Consider the following 19,498-nt stretch of genomic DNA (forward strand, 5'->3'; position numbering starts at 1 on the left):
CGTGCTAGTTCTGTAAGTTTCCACAACTCACATTGGTCCCTCCCAAGGTGTTTGAGGTTGTCGCCGGGCCGTCCTACGGTTGTTGCACCATTTTGGCCCCCGGTGGCCTATTTTCAAGATTAAGTGTGAAAAAGTGCATTTTTTGGACTTGTCACGCCCCAAACCCGCCCCTAAAAGTTTGGGCATGACCTATTCGGAAACGGACATGTAACCTGGTAACATAACATACGGGGCCTTATCGGAAGCACAAAAAAAATGGAAATAATGAAACAAATAAACTCCATTGAGCTACTTCTACATGCCAGGATCTCATTCATCACATGCATTATAGTGGATAGATAAAGTTCCAACTATAACCCGGAGCATATACATACACATTTACAATGCCAGCCCCATGATTGGGCGTATACCAAAAAAAAATGAACATGAAAGTATATACAACAACCTTAGAGGGACACCCATAAGCAAGTCAACATCTTAACAACTTGACAAAATAAATGGCTTATACAGTGCCTGGACATACGAAGGTTGACAAAAGAAAGCGGACGTCTTGGCTAGGACTGACCACCTGGTTGCTGACCTACAGAAACAGACATAATAGAGAGTGAGCCGGGCTCAGTGAATAGTAATACATAAATAAAATGATGCTTAACTTGAAACATAATACATATCAATGTAATAGTCTGATTCTGTGCTAAGTACATAACGGCCTTAGGCCCAATCTTGCAACACAAACTTGATGGCTATAAGCCCTTGAAATGTGGTGGCACGAGGCCCTTGAAACATTGGCATAAAGCCCTTGAAACTTGTTTGACCTTGTAGTATATTCAAACTTGTAACATATACTTGAAACATACCTGAGCATACTTGAACATCATTCATTAATTCAAACGGAACATATTATAACTAGAGTGTTTCTTGTTGTATTATGTCATTTTCGCACGCTTAACAATAAGAGACTAATTCACATTCTCATGAGAGTCACATAATAATGCTAAACTTTGCACTTATATCGTAGATTCTGAATAACTTCCAATTCATAAGCAACATAGCAAAATAACTTCAAATTCATATGGATACACATGGCTACTCTTATATTTACTCATAATCTATTCTTCAAGAATGAACATAAATTCTTTTGGGTAAATGACTTAATTCACGTGTTCTATTAATCAATAGTATACACCGTTGTTTAATCGTTCTAATATGTTAACATAGTTGCCTTGCCTTGTAATTAATAGAGTCCTAATGGTAACCGTTACATCATTCCCACGAGTTGACATAATTAACGTAAAGTTAATAGGACAAAGTAAGCACATTTTCATTAGATTACAGATGACTTTATCGGTTTCACAATTCCACCGTTCGGCCCTTGGCCTGAGGGGTTCACACATTCACGATAGCCTTTAGGTTTCATAGATTCACAACTCATCACATCGGCCTTCGGCCCTTTGGATTCACAAGTTCACAAGTTTGGCCCTTGGCCTCATAGCTTCATAATTTCACAAATGGCCCCTGGCCACATAGGTTCATAGTTCACAAATGGCCCCTGGCCACATAAATTCACAAGTCGGCCCTTGGCCTCATAAATTCACAAGTTCACAAGTTTGGCTCTTGGCCTCATAGCTTCATAATTTCACAAATGGCCCCTGGCCACATAGGTTCATAGTTCACAAATGGCCCCTGGCCACATAAGTTCACAAGTCGGCCCTTGGCCTCATAAATTCACAAGTTCACAAGTTTGGCCCTTGGCCTCATAGCTTTATAATTTCACAAATGGCCCCTGGCCACATAGGTTCATAGTTCACAAATGGCCCCTGGCCACATAAATTCACAAGTCGGCCCTCGGCCTCATAAATTCACAAGTCGGCCCCCGGCCTCATAAATTCACATATACATAAATTAGCTTTTGGGTTTCATAGGTTCACAATTCGGCTCTTGGCTTCATAGTTTCACAATTCACAACTCGGAAATTCATACCTCACAAATGGCCCTCGGCCACATCGTTTCATATTTCACAAGTTGGTGATCCATACTTCACAAATTCGAGATGCATATTTCACAAATCCTTTTTGATGTTTCCATAATTTCACAATGTTCCTCATATAGCATACACCTTTGGTGTTTCCATCATTTCACAATATTTACGTAGCATACATAACATACATGTCAACATAATTCTTATGACGAAGATCATAACGTCGATAACAATAATCATTAATTGTTAAAGATACATCGAAGTACTACTACTCACAGTGCTACAACGGAGTGCTTGGCCCTCTTGAAGTATGCCCTGTACACATATATAACTTAGTCATCAGTTCTCTTTCCTTCCTTTATTATTCTTCACAAGCCTACCATTATCCATCCATTATACCACAATTTCCTCCATCTCAATATATCTATATATAGAAATAGAAGATTACCATTCTTACAAACACAATATGGAATTTTTAATCAATCACTTCGATTTCAAGATAGGAAGGAATTGTATGGACATCTTCCATATTTTTCCAAAAATAAATCATTCTCTTGATTTTAATAACTAAGCAAGCCCACAAGTATTTAGCAAAATAATTTGGGATTAACCCATTTTGGAAAACTCTATATTTTAGGTCACAAAAATCAAAGTCAACATAGTCAATACCATCTCACATAATCACTACAATTCAACATAAGCAACATGATTCAACTCAACATCATTAAATATAATTCAACATAATTCAAGAGAAATTCTTAAATTCCATTTCAACATTCCAAAATCAAGTTCATATCATTTATACCATTAATAGATTATTTCCCCAATTTTCCCTTCACATGCTAGCATGAATTCCAATATTCATAACAAAGTTCATTCGCAAATTTTAAACATAATTTTCAAACATTTCCAAATTCTAATTAAACTTGAACACATATAATTCAATACCTCAATTTCATTATGCTACTTTCAATTTGGGCCAAATCATTGGGTATCATCATTAATCAACCTAGGGTTTCAAGAAAAATGAGGATTTTTAACAAAAATTCACACTTCTTAAATTACCACTTTTAATTCCAATTTTCCCAATGATTCTACATCTAGGATTCACAATTCATCATTTTAACCCACCAATTTAACTCCCAACATCTTCAAACCATAAAAGCCCAAATCTCATACTATACACTACAAGCTCTAAACATGGAAATTTTGTATTTAGATAATAAAATGTCACAAATCTATCTATGGATATAAGTATTGAAGAGTATTCAAACCATTACCTCAATAATCAAGCAAAGAAGTGAGCTTGAGAAGAAGCCTTCACAAATCCAAGTTCTAATCGGGTAAAAACATTGATCCTCCCTTGTTCTCCATCCTTGATGCCAAAAACCATGGTGGATCATGAGCAAAGTAAAGGAATTCAAGGATTTGGGGCTAGGGTTTCGGATATGGAAGAGGGGAGAAGAAGAGAGGAAAAGAAATTGCAAGAAATGGCCCCAAAATCCCGTTTTTAGAGCTGCTGTCCCGCACAGGCCGCACGTGCGGCGCTATTCCCCGCACGTGCGGCTCTGCTTCCAGCACAGATGTGAAAATTTCAAACGGGTATAACTCTCTCATCGGGACTCCGTTCTAGGTCGTTCTTGTGTCCAAATCGAAGCCCCGGAAATAAGCTTTCCAATGGTTCTAACCTCACATTCAAATTCAAAGTGTGAAAAAGGAAAAGGACAAATGAATGACGGCTGATCGTAGATTAACTATTCGAATTAAATTCGTTGGTCCAATCTTACTTTACCATCATACCACCACCTCAAACAATAACCCAAAATAAGGTAAGAACATTCCAAATACACTATTAAGAATGTCAAAAATGAGCCCATGCTCGAGCGGAGGGTAAAAAAAAAAAATTTCAAGCCGATACAATAAAGGTCGCCATAACTCAGCAGATAATTCTTTAATTCCGATAGATATAGTTGAATTAAAACACATTAAACCCTAATTAAATAAGGATGACTTTCTATATGCATTTTGGGGTCATTACATAGTTTTCAAACCGGGAGTCCCATGCTTGATCTGTAAGTTTTCACAACTCACATTTGTCCCTCACGAGGTGTTAGCCGTGGCCCCGGGCCGTCCCATGGCTGTTGCATGATTTTGGGCCCCGAAGGTCTATTTTCAAGCTTAAGTGTGAAAAAGTGTAGTTTTGGATTTCATTTTCAAAGCAGAAGTCCCGTGATAGTTCCGTAAGTTTCCACAACTCACATTGGTCCCTCTCGAGGTGTTAGAGGTGGTCCCCGGGCCGTTCTGTGGCTGTTGCACGATTTTGGCCACCGATCGCCTATTTTGAAGCTTAAGTGTGAAAAAATGCATTTTTAGATTTAGTTTTCAAACCGGGAGTCCGGTGCTAGTTAATCAAGTTTCCACAACTCACATTGGTCCCTCCCGAGGTGTTAGAGGTGGTCCATGGGTCATTTCGTGGCTGTTGCACGATTTTGGCCACCGGTGGCATATTTTAAAGCTTAAGTGTGAAAAAATGCACTTTTAGACTTAGCTTTCAAACCAGGAGTCCCGTGCTAGTTCTGTAGGTTTCCACAACTCACATTGGTCCCTCCCGAGGTGTTTGAGGTGGTTCCCGGGCCGTCCCATGGCTGTTGCACGATTTTGGCTACCGAAGGTCTATTTTCCAGCTTAAGTGTGAAAAAGTTCATTTTTGGACTTTATTTTCAAACCAGAAGTCCTGTACTAGTTTCGTGAGTTTCCACAACTCACATTGGTCCCTCTCCAGGTGTTAGAGATGGTCCACGGTCCGTTCCGTGGCTATTGCACGATTTTGGCCGCCGATAGTCTATTTTCAAGCTTAAGTGTGGAAAAATGCATTTTTAGACTTAGTTTTCAAACCGGGAGTCCCGTGCTAGTTCCGCAAGTTTTCACAACTCACATTGGTCCCTCCCGAGGTGTTTGAGGTGGTCCTCTGGCCGTCCCGGGGCTGTTGCACGATTTTGGCCCCTAGTGGCCTATTTTGAAGCTTAAGTGTGAAAAAGTGCATTGTTGGACTTAGTATTCAAACCGGGAGTCCCGCGCTAGTTCCATAAGTTTCCACAACTCACATTGGTCCCTCCCGAGGTGTTTGAGGTGGTCCCTGGGCCGTCCCATGGCTGTTGCACGATTTTGTCCCCCGAAGGTCTATTTTCAAGCTTAAGTGTGAAAAAGTGCATTTTTGGACATAGTTTTTGAACCAGGAGTCCCATGCTTGTTCCGTAAGTTGCCACAGCTCACATTAGGCCCTCTCGAGGTGTTTGAGGTGGTCCCTAGGCCGTCCCGTGGCTGTTGCACGATTTTGGCACTCGAAGGTCTATTTTCAAGCATAAGTGTGTAAAAGTGCAGTTTTGGACTTAGTTTTCAAACCAGGAGTCCCATGCTAGTTCCCTAATTTTCCACAACTCACATTGATCCGTCCCGAGGTGTTTGAGGGGGTCCCCGAGCCGTCCCGTGGCTGTTGCACGATTTTCTCTTCCGAAGGTCTATTTTCAAGCTTAAGTGTGAAAAAGTGCATTTTTTGACTTAGTTTTCAAACCGGGAGTCCCGTGCCAGCTCCGTAACTTTCCACAACTTACATTGGTCCCTTCCAAGGTGTTTGAGGTGGTCCATCGGCCGTGCCGTGGCCGTTGCACGATTTTGGTCCCTAGTGGCCTATTTTGAAGCTTAAGTGTGAAAAAGTGCATTTTTGAACTTAGTATTCAAACCAGGAGGGCCGCGCTAGCTCCGTAAGTTTCCATAACTCACATTGGTCCCTCCCGAGGTGTTTGAGGTGGTCCTTGGGCCGTCCCGTGGCTGTTGCACGATTTTGCCCCCCGAAGGTCTATTTTCAAGCTTAAGTGTGAAAAAGTGTATTTTTCGATTTAGTTTTCAAATCGGGAGTCCCGTGCTAGTTCCATAAGTTTCCACAAGTCACATTGGTCCCTCCCGAGGTGTTGGAGGTGGTCCCCGGGCCGTCCCGTGGCTATTGCACAATTTTTGCCCCCAGTGGCCTATGTTCAGGCTTAAGTGTGAAAAAGTGCATTTTTGGACTTAGTTTTAGAACCGGGAGTCCCTTGGTAGTTCCGCAAGTTTTTACAACTCACATTGGTCCCTCCCGAGGTGTTTGAGGTGTTCCCTGGGCCGTCCCGTGGCTGGTGCACGACTTTGTCCCCCGAAGGTCTATTTTCAAGTTTAACTGTGAAAAAGTGCATTTTTGGACTTAGTTTTCAAACCCGGAGTCCGGTGCTAGTTCCGTAAGTTTTCACAACTCCCATTGGTCTCTCCCGAAGTGTTTGAGGTGGTCCCCGGGCCGTCCCATGGATGTTGCACGATTTTGGCCCCGGGTGGCCTATTTTCAAGCTAAAGTGTGAAAAAGTACACTTTGGGACTTAGTTTTCAAACCGGGAGTCCTGCGCTAGTTCCGTAAGTTTCCACAACTCACATTGGTCCCTTCCGAGGTGTTTGTGGTGGTCCATAGGCCGTCCCGTGGCTACTGCATGATTTTTGCACCCAAATGTCTATTTTCAAGCTTATGTGTGGAAAAGTGCATTTTTGGACTTAGTATTCAAACCGGGAGTCCCGTGCTGGTTCCGTAAGTTTCCACAACTCACATTGGTACCTCCCGAGGTGTTTGAGGTGGTCCCCGGGCCGTCCCGTGGCTGTTGCACGATTTTGTCCCCCGAACGTCTATTTTCAAGCTTAAGTGTGAAAAAGGGCATTTTTTGGTTTAGTTTTCAAACCGGGAGCCCTGTGCTAGTTCCATAAGTTTCCACAACTCACATTGGTCCCTCTCGAGGTGTTAGAGGTGGTCCCCGGGCCGTCCCATGGCTGTTGCACAATTTTGGACCCGAAAGGTCTATTTTCAAGCTTAAGTGTGAAAAAGTGAATTTCTGGACTTTATTTTCAAACCAGAAGTCCCGTGCTAGTTTCGTAAGTTTCCACAACTCATATTGGTCCCTCTCGAGGTGTTAGAGGTGGTCCCCGGGCCGTTCCGTGGCTGTTGCACGATTTTGGCCACCGATGGCCTATTTTCAAACTTAAGTGTGAAAAAATGCATTTTTAGACTTAGTTTTCAAACCGGGAGTCCCGTGCTAGTTCCGCAAGTTTCCACAACTCACATTGATCCCTCCCGAGGTGTTTGAGGGGGTCCTCGGGCCGTCCCATGGCTATTGCACGATTTTGGTCCCTAGTGGCCTATTTTGAAGCTTAAGTGTGAAAAAGTGCATTTTCGGACTTAGTATTCAAACCGGGAGTCCCGCGCTAGTTCCGTAAGTTTCCACAACTCACATTGGTCCCTCCCGAGGTGTTTGAGGTGGTCCCTGGGCCGTCTCGTGGTTGTTGCACAATTTTGTCCCCCGATAGTCTATTTTTAAGCTTAAGTGTGAAAAAGTGCAATTTTGTACTTAGTGTTCAAACCGGGAGTCCCGTGTCAGATCTGTAACTTTCCACAACTGTCATTGGTCCCTCCCGAGGTGTTTGAGGTGGTCCCCGGGCCGTCCCGTGGCTGTTGCACGATTTTGGCCCACAATGGCCTATTTTCAACCTTAAGTGTGAAAAAGTGCATTTTTGGACTTAGTTTTCAAATCGGGAGTCCTGTGCTAGTTCTGTAAGTTTTCGTGACTCACACTGGTCCCTCCCGAGGTATTTGGGGTGTTCCCCAGGCCGTCCCGTGGCTGTTGCACAATTTTGGCCCCCGGTGGCCTATGCTCAAGCTTAAGTGTGAAAAAGTACATTTTTGACTTAGTTTTCAAACCGGGAGCCCCGTGCCAGTTCCGCAAGTTTTTTACAACTCACCTTGGTCCCACCCGAGGTGTTTGAGGTGGTACTTGGGCCATCTCATGTCGTCGCACGATTCTGGCCCTCGAAGGTCTATTTTCAAGCTTAAGTGTAAGTAAGTGCATTTTTGGACTTTATTTTCAAATCAGAAGTCCCGTGCTAGTTCCGTAAGTTTTCATAACTCACATTGGTCCCCTCCGATGTGTTTGAGGTGGTCCCCAGGCCGTCCCGTGGCTGTTGCACGATTTTGGCCCCCAGTAGCCTATTTTCAAGTTTAAGCGAGAAAAAGTGCATTTTTGGACTTAGTTTTCAAACCGGGAGTCCTGTGCTAGTTCCGTAAGTTTCCACAACTCACAATGGGCCCTATCGAGGTGTTTGAGGTGGTCCCTAGGCCGTCCCATGGCCATTACATGATTTAGGCACCCGAAGGTCTATTTTCAAGCTTAAGTGTTAAAAGTGTATTTTTAGACATAGTTTTCAAACCGGGAGTCCCGTGCTGGTTTCGTAAGTTTCCACAACTCACATTGGTACCTCTTGAGGTGTTTGAGGTGTTCCCCGGGCCGTCCCGTGGATGTTGCACGATTTTGGCCAACGGTGGCCTATTTTCAAGCTTAAATGTGAAAAAGTGCATTTTTAGACTTAGTATTCAAAGTGGGAGTCCCATGCTAGTTCTGTAAGATTCCACAACTCATATTGGTCCGTCCCGAGGTGCTTGAGATGGTCCCCGGGCCGTCCCGTGGCTGTTGCACGATTTTGTCCCCCGAAGGTCTATTTTCCAGCTTAAGTGTAAGAAAGGGCAATTTTGGGCTTAGTTTTCAAACCGGGACTCCCGTACTAGTTCCGTAAGTTTCCACAACTCACATTGGTCCCTCCCGAGATTTTTGAGGTGGTCCCGGGCCATCCCGTGGCTATTGCACGATTTTGGCCCCCGGTGGCCTATTTTCAAGCTTAACTGTGAAAATGTGCATTTTTGGACTTAGTTTTCAAACCGGGAGTCTCGTGCTAGTTCCGTAAGTTTCCACAACTCACATTAGGCCCTCTCGAGGTGTTTAAGGTGGTCCCTAGGCCATCCCGTGGCAGTTGCATGATTTTGGCACCCGAAGGTCTATTTACAAGCTTAAGTGTGAAAAAGTACATTTTTGGAATTAGTTTTCAAACCGGGAGTCTCGTGATAGTTCTGTAAGTTGCCACAACTCACATTGGTCCCTCCCGAGGTGTTAGAGGTGGTCCCCAGGCCGTCCCGTGGCTGTTGCACGATTTTGGCCCCCAATGGACTATTTTCAATCTTAAGTGTGAAAAACTGCATTTTTTGGATTTAGTTTTCAAATAGGGAGTCCTGTGCAAGTTCTGTTAGTTTTCACAACACGCATTGGTCCCTCCCGAGGTATTTGAGGTGGTCCCCGGGCCCTCCCGTGGCTGTTGCACGATTTTAGCCCCCGGCGTCCTATGTTCAAGCTTAAGTGTGAAAAAGTGCATTTTTGGACTTAGTTTTCAAATCGGGAGTCCCGTGCTAGTTCCGTAAGTTATTACAACTCACATTGGTCCCTCCAGAGGTGTTTGAGGTGGTACTCGAGTCGTCTCATGGCCGTTGCACGATTCTGGCACCCGAAGGTCTATTTTCAGGCTTAAGTGTGGAAAAGTGTATTTTTGGACTTAGTTTTCATACCAGGAGTTCGGTGCTAGTTCCGTAACTTTTCGCAACTCCCATTGGTCCCTTCCGAAGTGTTTGAGGTGCTCCCCAGGCCGTCCCATGGCTGTTGCACGATTTTGGCCCCCGGTGGCCTATTTTCAAGCTTAAGTGTGAAAAAGTGCATTTTTGGACTTAGTTTTCAAACTGGGAGTCTCGTGCTAGTTCCGTAAGTTTCCACAACTCACATTGGGCCCTCTCGAGGTTTTTGAGGTGGTCCCTAGGCCATCCCATGGCTATTCCATGATTTTGGCACCCGAAGGCCTATTTGCAAGCTTAATTGTGAAAAAGTACATTTTTAGACTTAGTTTTCAAACCGGGAGTCCCGTGCTACTTCCGTAACTTTCCACAACTCACATTAGCACCTCCCGAGGTGTTTGAGGTGTTCCCCTGGCCGTCCCGTGGATGTTGCACGATTTTGGCCCCCAGTGGCCTATTTTCAAGCTTAACCGTGAAAATGTGCATTTTTGGACTTAGTATTCAAACCGGGAGTCCCGTGCTAGTTCCGTAAGTTTCCACAACTCACATTGATCCCTCCCGAGGTGTTTGAGGGGGTCCTCAGGCCGTCCCGTGGCTATTGCACGATTTTGGCCCCTAGTGGCCTATTTTGAAGCTTAAGTGTGAAAAAGTGCATTTTTGGACTTAGTATTCAAACCGGGAGTCCCGTGCTAGTTCCGTAAGTTTCCACAACTCACATTGGTCCCTCCCGAGGTGTTTGAGGTGGTCCCTGGGCCGTCTCATGGTTGTTGCACGATTTTGTCCCCCGAAGGTCTATTTTCAAGCTTAAGTGTGAAAAAGGGCCTTTTTGTACTTAGTGTTCAAACTGGGAGTCCCGTGCTAGTTCCATAAGTTTCCACAACTCACATTGGTCCCTCCCGAGGTGTTTTAGGTGGTCCTCGGGCCGTCCCATGGCTGTTGTACGATTTTGGCCCACAATGGCCTATTTTCAACCTTAAGTGTGAAAAAGTGCATTTTTGGACTTAGTTTTCAAATCGAGAGTCCTGTGCTAGTTCTGTAAGTTTTCACGACTCACACTGGTCCCTTCCGAGGTATTTGAGGTGTTCCCCGGGCCGTCCCATGGCTGTTGCACGATTTTCGCCCCCGATGGCCTATGCTCAAGTTTAAGTGTGAAAAAGTGCATTTTTGAACTTAGTTTTCAAACCGGGGAGTCGCATGCTAGTTCTGTAAGTTTTTTACAACTCACATTGGTCCCTCCTGAGGTGTTTGAGGTGGTACTTGGGCTTTCTCATGGCCGTTGCACGATTCTGGCCCCTGAAGGTCTATTTTCAAGCTTAAGTGTAAAAAAGTGCATTTTTTGACTTTATTTTCAAACCAGAAGTCCCGTGCTAGTTCTGTAAGTTTTCACAACTCACATTGGTCCCTCCCGATGTGTTTGATGTGGTCCCCAGGCCGTCCCGTGGCTGTTGCATGATTTTGGCACCCGAAGGTCTATTTTCAAGCTTAAGTGTTAAAAAGTGCATTTTTAGACATAGTTTTCAAACCGGGAGTCCCGTGCTGGTTCCGTAACTTTCCACAACTCACATTGGTACCTCCCGAGGTGTTTAAGGTGTTCCCACGGCCGTCGTGTGGATGTGGCATGATTTTGGCCCTCGGTGGCCTATTTTCAAGCTTAAGTGTGAAAAAGTGCATTTTTGGACTTACTTTTCAAACCGAGAGTCCCGTGCTAGTTCCACAGGTTTCCATAATTCACATTGGTCCCTCCCAAGGTGTTTGAGGTCGTCCCGGGCCATCCCATGGCTGTTCCACGATTTTGGCCCCCGGTGGCCTATTTTCAAGCTTATGTTTGAAAAAGTGTATTTTTGGACTTAGCTTTCAAACCGGGAGTCCCGTGCTATTTCCGTAAGTTTCCACAACTCACATTGGTCCCTTCCGAAGTGTTAGAAGTGGTCCACGGGCCGTTCCGTGGCTGTTGCACAATTTTGCCACCAGTGGCCTATTTTCATGCTTAAGTGTGAAAAAATGCACTTTTAGACTTAGCTTTCAAACCGGGAGTCCCATGCTAGTTCCGTAGATTTCCACAACTCACATTGGTCCCTCCTGAGGTGCTTGAGGTGGTTCCCAGGCCGTCCCATGGCTGTTGCACGATTTTTGCCCCCGAAGGTCTATTTTCCAGCTTAAGTGTGAAAAATTGCATTTTTGGACTTTATTTTCAAACCAGAAGTCCCATGCTAGTTTCGTGAGTTTCCACAACTCACATTGGTCCCTTTCGAGGTGCTAAAGGTGGTCCACGGGCCGTTCCGTGGCTATTGCACGATTTTGGCCACCGATGGTCTATTTTCAAGCTTAAGTTCGGAAAAATGCATTTTTCGACTTAGCTTTCAAACAGGGAGTCCCGTACTATTTCCGCAAGTTTCCACAACTCACATTGGTCCCTCCCGAGGTGTTTGAGGTGCTACTCGGGCTGTCCCGTGGCTGTTGCACGATTTTGGCCACCGACGCTCTATTTTTAACCTTAAGTGTGAAAAAATGCATTTTTAGACTTACTTTTCAAAGTGCGAGTCCCGTGCTAGTTCCGTCAGCTTCCACAACTCACATTGGTCCCTCCTGATGTGTTTGAGGTGGTACCCGGGCCATCCTATGGCTGTTGCACGATTTTGGCCCCCGGTGGCCTATTTTCAAGCTTAAGTGTGAAAAACTGCATTTTTTGACTTTGTTTTCAGATTGGGAGTCCCGTTCTTGTTCTGTAAGTTTCCACAACTCACATTGGTCCCTCCCGAGGTGTTAGAGGTGGTCCCCGGGCCGTCCCATGGCTATTGCACAACTTTGGGCCCCAAAGGTCTATTTTCAAGCTTAAGTGTGAAAAAGTGCATTTTTGGACTTTATTTTCAAACCAGAAGTCCCGTGCTAGTTCCGTAAGTTTCCACAACTCACATTGGTCCCTCTCGAGGTGTTAGAGGTTGTCCCGGGGCCGTTCTGTGGCTGTTGCACAATTTTGGCCACCGATGGCCTATATTCAAGCTTAAGTGTGAAAAAATGAAATTTTAGACTTAGTTTTCAAACCGGGAGTCCCGTGCTAGTTCCGCAAGTTTCCACAACTCACATTGGTCCCTCCTAAGGCGTTTGAGGTAGTCCTCGGGCCATCCCGGGGCTATTGCATGATTTTGGCCTATTTTGAAGCTTAAGTGTGAAAAAGTACATTTTTGGACTTTGTATTCAAACCGGGTATCCCGTGCTAGTTCCGTAAGTTTTCACAACTCACATTGGTCCGTCCCGAGGTGTTTCAGAGGGTCCGCAGGCCGTCCCATGGCTGTTGCACGATTTTGTCCCCCGAAGGTCTATTTTCAAGCTCAAGTGTGAAAAAGTGCATTTTGGACTTCGTTTCCAAACCGGGAGTCCTGTGCTAGTTCCGTAAGTTTCCACAACTCACATTGGTCCTTCTCGAGGTGTTAGCGGTGGTCTATGGGTCGTTTCGTGGCAGTTGCATGATTTTTGGCCACCGGTTGTGTATTTTCAAGGTTAAGTGTGAAAAATTGTACTTTTAGACTTTGCTTTCAAACCGGGAGTCCTGTGCTAGTTCCGTAGGTTTCCACAATTCACATTGGTCCCGCCCGAGGTGTTTGAGGTGGTTTCCGGGCTGTCCCACGGCTGTTGCACGATTTTTGCCCCCGAAGGTCTATTTTCCAGCTCAAGTTTGAAAAAGTGCATTTTTGGACTTTATTTTCAAACCAGAAGTCCCGTGCTACTTTCGTGAGTTTCCACAACTTACATTGGTCCCTCTCGAGGTATTAGAGGTGGTCCCTGGGCCGTTCCATGGCTATTGCACGATTTTGGCAACCGATGGTCTATTTTCAAGCTTAAGTGTGGAAAAATGCATTTTTAGACTTAGTATTCAAACCGGGAGTCCCATGCTAGTTCTGTAAGTTTCCACAACTCACATTGTTCCCTCCCAAGGTGTTTAAGGTGGTCCTTCGGGCCGTCCCGTGACTGTTGCACAATTTTGGCCCCTAGTGGCCTGTTTTGAAGCTTAAGTGTGGAAAAGTGCATTTTTGGACTTAGTTTTCAAACCGGGAGTCCCGCGCTAGTTCCGTAAGTTTCCACAACTCACATTGGTCCCTCCCGAGGTGTTTGAGGTGGTCCCTGGGCCGTCCCGGGGCTGTATCACGATTTTTTCCCCCGAAGGTCTATTTTCAAGTTTAAGTGTAAAAAACTGCATTTTTGGACTTAGTTTTCTAACCGGGAGTCCCGTGATAGTTCTGTAAGTTTCCACAACTCACATTGGTCCCTCTCGAGGTGTTAGAGGTGGTCCCCGGGCCGTCCCGTGGCTGTTGCACGATTTTGGCCCCTAATGGCCTATTTTCAAACTTAAGTGTGAAAAGGTGCATTTTTTGGATTTAGTTTTCAAATAGGTAGTCCTATGCTAGTTCTGTTAGTTTTCACAACTCACATTGGTCCCTCCCGAGGTATTTGAGGTGGTCCCCGGGCCCTCCCGTGGCTGTTGCACGATTTTGGCCCCCGATGTCCTATGTTCAAGCTTAAGTGTGAAAAAGTGCATTTTTGGACTTAGTTTTCAAATCGGGAGTCATGTGCTAGTTCTGTAAGTTTTTACCACTCACATCGGTCCCTTCCGAGGTGTTTGAGGTGGTACCCGGGCCGTCTCATGGCCGTTGCACGATTGTGGCCCGCGAATGTCTATTTTCAAGCTTATGTGTAGAAAAGTGTATTTTTGGACTTAGTTTTCAAACCAGGAGTCCGGTGCTAGTTCCGTAAGTTTTCACAACTCCCATTGGGCCCTCCCGAAGTGTTTGTGGTGGTCCCCGGGCCGTCCCATGGCTGTTGCACGATTTTGGCCCCCGGTGGCGTATTTTCAAGCTTAAGTGTGAGAAAGTGCATTTTTGGACTTAGTTTTCAAACCGAGAGTCTTGTGCTACTTCCGTAAGTTTCCACAACTCACATTGGGCCCTCCCGAGGTTTGAGGTGGTCCCTAGGCCGTCCCGTGGCTGTTGCATGATTTTGGCACCCGAAGGTCTATTTTCAAGCTTAAGTGTGAAAAAGTGCATTTTTAGACTTAATTTTCAAGCCGGGTGTCCCGTGCTAGTTCTATAAGTTTTCACGACTCACATTGGTCCCTCCCGAGGTGTTTGAGGTGGTCCCCGGGCCGTCCCGTGGCGATTGCCCGATTTTGTCCCCCGAAGGTCTATTTTCATGCTTCAGTGTGAAAAAGTGTATTTTTGGATTTAGTTTTCAAATCGGGAGTCCCGTGCTAGTTCTGTAAGTTTCCACAAGTCACATTGGTCCCTCCCGAGGTGTTAGAGGTGGTCCCCGGGCCGTGCCGTGGCTGTTGCACAATTTTGGTCCAAAATGGCCTATTTTCAATCTTAAGTGTGAAAAAATGAATTTTTGGACTTAGTTTTCAAATCGGGAGTCATGTGCTATTTATGTAAGTTTCCACAACTCACATTGTTCCCTCCTGAGGTATTTGAGGTGGTCCCCGGGCCGTCCCATGGCTGTTGCACGATTTTGGCCCCCGGTGGCCTATGTTCAAGCTTAAGTGCGAAAAAGTGCATTTTTGGACTTAGTTTTCTAGCTGGGAGTCCCCTGCTAGGTCTGCAAGTTTTTACAACTCACATTGGTCCCTCCCAAGGTGTTTGAGGTGTTCCTTGGGCCGTTCTGTGGCTATTGCACGATTTTGTCCCCCGAAGGTCTATTTTCAAGCTTAATTGTGAAAAAGTGCATTTTTGGACTTAGTTTTCAAACCAGGAGTCCGGTGCTAGTTCCGTAAGTTTTCACAACTCTCATTGGTCCCTCCCGAAGTGTTTGAGGTGGCCCCCGGGCCGTCCTATGGATGTTGCACGATTTTGGCCCCCGGTGGCCTATTTTCATGCTTAAGTGTGAAAAAGAGCATTTTTGGACTTAGTTTTCAAACCGGAAGTCCCGCGCTAGTTCTGTAAGTTTCCACAACCCACATTGGTCCCTCCCGAGGTGTTTGACGTGGCCCCCGGGACGTCCCATGGCTGTTGCACGATTTTGGCCCCTGAAGGTCTATTTTCAAGCTTAAGTGTGAAAAAGTACATTTTTGGACTTTATTTTCAAACCAGAAGTCCCGTGCCAGTCCTGTAACTTTCCACAACTCGCATTGGTCCCTCTCAAGGTGTTAGAGGTGGTCCCCGGGCCGTTCCATGGCTGTTGCACGATTTTGGCCATCGATGGCATATTTTCAAGCTTAAGTGTGAAAAAATGCATTTTAAGAGTTGGTTTTCAAACCGGGAGTGCCGTGCTAGTTCCGCAAGTTTCCACAACTCACATTGGTCCCTCCCGAGGTGTTTGAGGGGGTCCTTGGGCCGTCCCATGGCTATTGCACAATTTTAGGCCTTAGTGGCCTATTTTGATGCTTTAAGTGTGGAAAAGTACATTTTTAAACTTAGTATTCAAACCGGGAGTCCCGCGCTAGTTCCGTAAGTTTCCATAACTCACATTGGTCCCTCCCGAGGTGTTTGAGGTGGTCCCTAGGCCATCCCGTGGCTATTGCATGATTTTGGCACCCGAAGGTCTATTTTCAAACTTAAGTGTGAAAAAGTGCATTTTTAGACTTAGTTTTCAAACCGGGAGTCCCGTGATAGTTCTGTAAGTTCCCACAACTCACATTGGTCCCTCCCGAGGTGTTAGAGGTGGTCCCGGGCTGTCCCGTGGCTATTGCATGATTTTCGCCCCCAATGGCCTATTTTCAATCTTAAGTGTGAAAAAGTACATTTTTTGGATTTAGTTTTCAAATAGGGAGGCCGGTGCCAGTTCTGTTAGTTTTCACAACTCACATTGGTCCCCCCCGAGGTATTTGAGGTGGTCCCCGGGCCCTCCCGTGGCTGTTGCACGATTTTGGCCCCTAGTGTCCTATGTTCAAGCTTAAGTGTGAAAAAGGGCATTTTTGGGCTTAGTTTTCAAACCGGGAGTCCCGTGCTAGTTCCGTAAGTTTCCACAACTCACATTGGTCCCATCTGAGGTGTTTGAGGTGGTCCCGGGCCATCTCGTGGCTGTTGCACGATTTTGGCCCCCGGTGGCCTATTTTCAAGCTTAACTATGAAAATGTGCATTTTTGGACTTAGTTTTAAAACAGAGAGTCCCGTGCCAGTTCGGTAAGTTTCCACAACTCACATTGGTCCATTACGAGGTGTTAGAGGTGGTCCCCAGGCCGTCCTATGGATGTTGCATAATTTTGGACCCCGAAGGTCTATTTTCAAGCTTAAGTGTGAAAAAGTGCATTTTTGGACTTTATTTTCAAACCAGAAGTCCCATGCTAGTTTCGTAAGTTTCCACAACTCACATTGGTCCCTCTCGAGGTGTTAGAGGTGGTCCCCGGGCCGTTCCGTGGCTGTTGCACGATTTTGGCCACCGATGGCCTATTTTCAAACTTAAGTGTGAAAAAATGCACTTTTAGACTTAGTTTTCAAACCGGGAGTCCCGTGCTAGTTCCGCAGGTTTCCACAACTCACTTTGATCCCTCTCGAGATGTTTGTGGGGGTCCTCAGGCCATCCCGTGGCTATTGCACGATTTTGGCCCCTAGTGGCCTATTTTGAAGCTTAAGCATGAAAAAGTGCATTTTTTGACTTAGTATTCAAACCGAGAGTCCCGCGCTAGTTCCGTAAGTTTCCACAACTCACATTGGTCCCTCCCGAGGTGTTTGAGGTCGTCCCTGGGCCGTCTCGTGGCTGTTGCACGATTTTGTCCCCCGAAGGTCTATTTTCAAGCTTAAGTGTGAAAAAGTGCATTTTTGTACTTAGTGTTCAAACCGAGAGTCCCGTGCCAGTTCTGTAAGTTTCCACAACTCACATTGGTGCCTCCCAAGGTGTTTGAGGTGGTCCCTGGGCCGTCCCGTAGATGTTGCACGATTTTGGCCCACAATGGCCTATTTTCAACCTTAAGTGTGAAAAAGTGCATTTTCGGACTTAGTTTTCAATCGGGAGTCCTATGCTAGTTCTGTAAGTTTTCACGACTCACACTGGTCCCTCCCGAGGTATTTGAGGTGTTCCCTGGGCCGTCCCGTAGCTGTTGCACGATTTTGGCCCTCGGTGGCCTATGGTCAAGCTTAAGTGTGAATAAGTACATTTTTGGAGTTAGTTTTCAAACCGGGAGTCCCGTGCTAGTTCCGTAAGTTTTTTACAACTCACATTGGTCCCTCCCATGGTGTTTGAAGTGGTACCTGGGCCATCTCATGGCCGTTGCACGATTCTGGCCCCCCGAAGGTCTATTTTCAAGATTAAGTGTAAAAAAGTTCATTTTTGGACTTTATTTTAAAACCAGAAGTCCCGTGCTAGTTTCGTAAGTTTCCACAACTCATATTGGTCCCTCTCGAGGTGTTAGAGGTGGTCCCCAGGCCGTTCCGGGGCTGTTGCACGATTTTGGCCACCGATGGCCTATTGTCAAGCTTAAGTGTGAAAAAAATGCATTTTTAGACTTTGTTTTCAAACCGGAAGTCCCGTGCTAGTTCCGCAAGTTTCCACAACTCACATTGATCGCTCCAGAGGTGTTTGAGGGGGTCCTCAGGCCGTCCCATGGCTATTGCACGATTTTGGCCCCTAGTGGCCTATTTTGAAGCTTAAGTGTGAAAAAGTGCATTTTTGGACTTAGTATTCAAACCGGGAGTCCCGCGCTAGTTCCGTAAGTTTCCACAACTCACATTGGTCTCTCCCGAGGTGTTTAAGGTGGTCCCTGGGCCGTCTCGTGGCTGTTGCACGATTTTGTCCCCCGAAGGTCTATTTTCAAGCTTAAGTGTGAAAAAGGGCCTTTTTGTACTTAGTGTTCAAACTGGCAGTCCCATGCTAGTTCCATAAGTTTCCACAACTCACATTGGTCCCTCCCAAGGTGTTTCAGGTGGTCCCCGGACCGTCCCGTGGCTGTTGCACGATTTTGGCCCACAATGGCCTATTTTCAACCTTAAGTGTGAAAAAGTGCATTTTTGGACTTAGTTTTCAAATCGGGAGTCCTGTGCTAGTTCTGTAAGTTTTCACGACTCACACTGGTCCCTCCCAAGGTATTTGAGGTGTTTCCTGGGCCGTCCCATGGCTGTTGCACGATTTTGGCCCCCGGTGGCCTATGCTCCAGCTTAAGTGTGAAAATGTGCATTTTTGGACTTAGTTTTCAAACCGGGAGTCCCATGCTAGTTCCGTAAGTTTTTTACAGCACACATTGGTCCCTCCCGAGGTGTTTGAGGTGGTACTTGGGCCGTCTCATGGCCGTTGCACGATTTTGGCCCCCGAAGGTCTATTTTCAAGCTTAAGTGTAAAAAAGTGCATTTTTTGACTTTATTTTCAAACCAGAAGTCCCGTGCTAGTTCCGTAAATTTTCACAACTCACATTGGTCCCTCCCGATGTGTTTGAGGTTGTCCCCAGGCCATCCCGTGGCTATTGCACGATTTTCGCCCCCGGTGGCCTATTTTCCAGCTTAAGTGTGAAAAAGTGCATTTTTGGACTTAGTTTTCAAACCGGGAGTCCTGTGCTTGTTCCGTAAGTTTCCATAACTCACATTGGGCCCTCTTGAGGTGGTTGAGGTGGTCCCTAGGCCGTGCCATGGCTGTTGCATGATTTTGGCACCCGAAGGTCTATTTTAGAGCTTTAGTGTTAAAAAGTGCATTTTTAGACTTAGTTTTCAAACCGGGAGTCCCGTGCTGGCTCCGTAAGTTTTAACAACTCACATTGGTACCTCTCGAGGTGTTTGAGGTGTTCCCCAGGCTGTCCTGTGGATGTGGCATGATTTTGGCCCTCGGTGGCCTATTTTCAAGCTTAAGTGTGAAAAAGTGCATTTTTGGACTAACTTTTCAAACCGGTAGTCCCGTGCTAGTTCCATAAGTTTCCACAACTCACATTGGTCCCTCCCAAGGTGTTTGAGGTGGTCCCGGGCCATCCTATGGTTGTTGCACGATTTTGGTCCCCGGTGGCCTATTTTGAAGCTTATGTGTGAAAAAGTGTATTTTTGGACTTAGCTTTCAAACCGGCAGTCCCGTGCTAGTTCTGTAAGTTTCCACAACTCACATTGGTCCCTTCCGAAGTGTTAGAGGTGGTCCACGGGCCGTTCCGTGGCTGTTGCACGATT

General features: G+C 45.8%; 1 long non-coding RNA gene across 1 annotated transcript; it reads right to left on the reverse strand.

Moving 5' to 3' along the window:
* Positions 1-263: 263 nt before the first annotated feature.
* On the reverse strand, positions 264-3,913 carry LOC114304821 (uncharacterized). The gene is made up of 3 exons (XR_014350833.1): positions 3,259-3,913; positions 2,255-2,293; positions 264-580 (listed from the first exon to the last, which is right to left on the reverse strand). It is a non-coding gene; the product is annotated as an uncharacterized LOC114304821 (long non-coding RNA).
* Between the last annotated feature and the right edge of the window lie 15,585 nt (positions 3,914-19,498).

This window comes from Camellia sinensis, chromosome 14 (assembly GCF_055761805.1).
Source record: "Camellia sinensis isolate YWXY chromosome 14, ASM5576180v1, whole genome shotgun sequence".
NCBI lineage: Eukaryota > Viridiplantae > Streptophyta > Magnoliopsida > Ericales > Theaceae > Camellia > Camellia sinensis.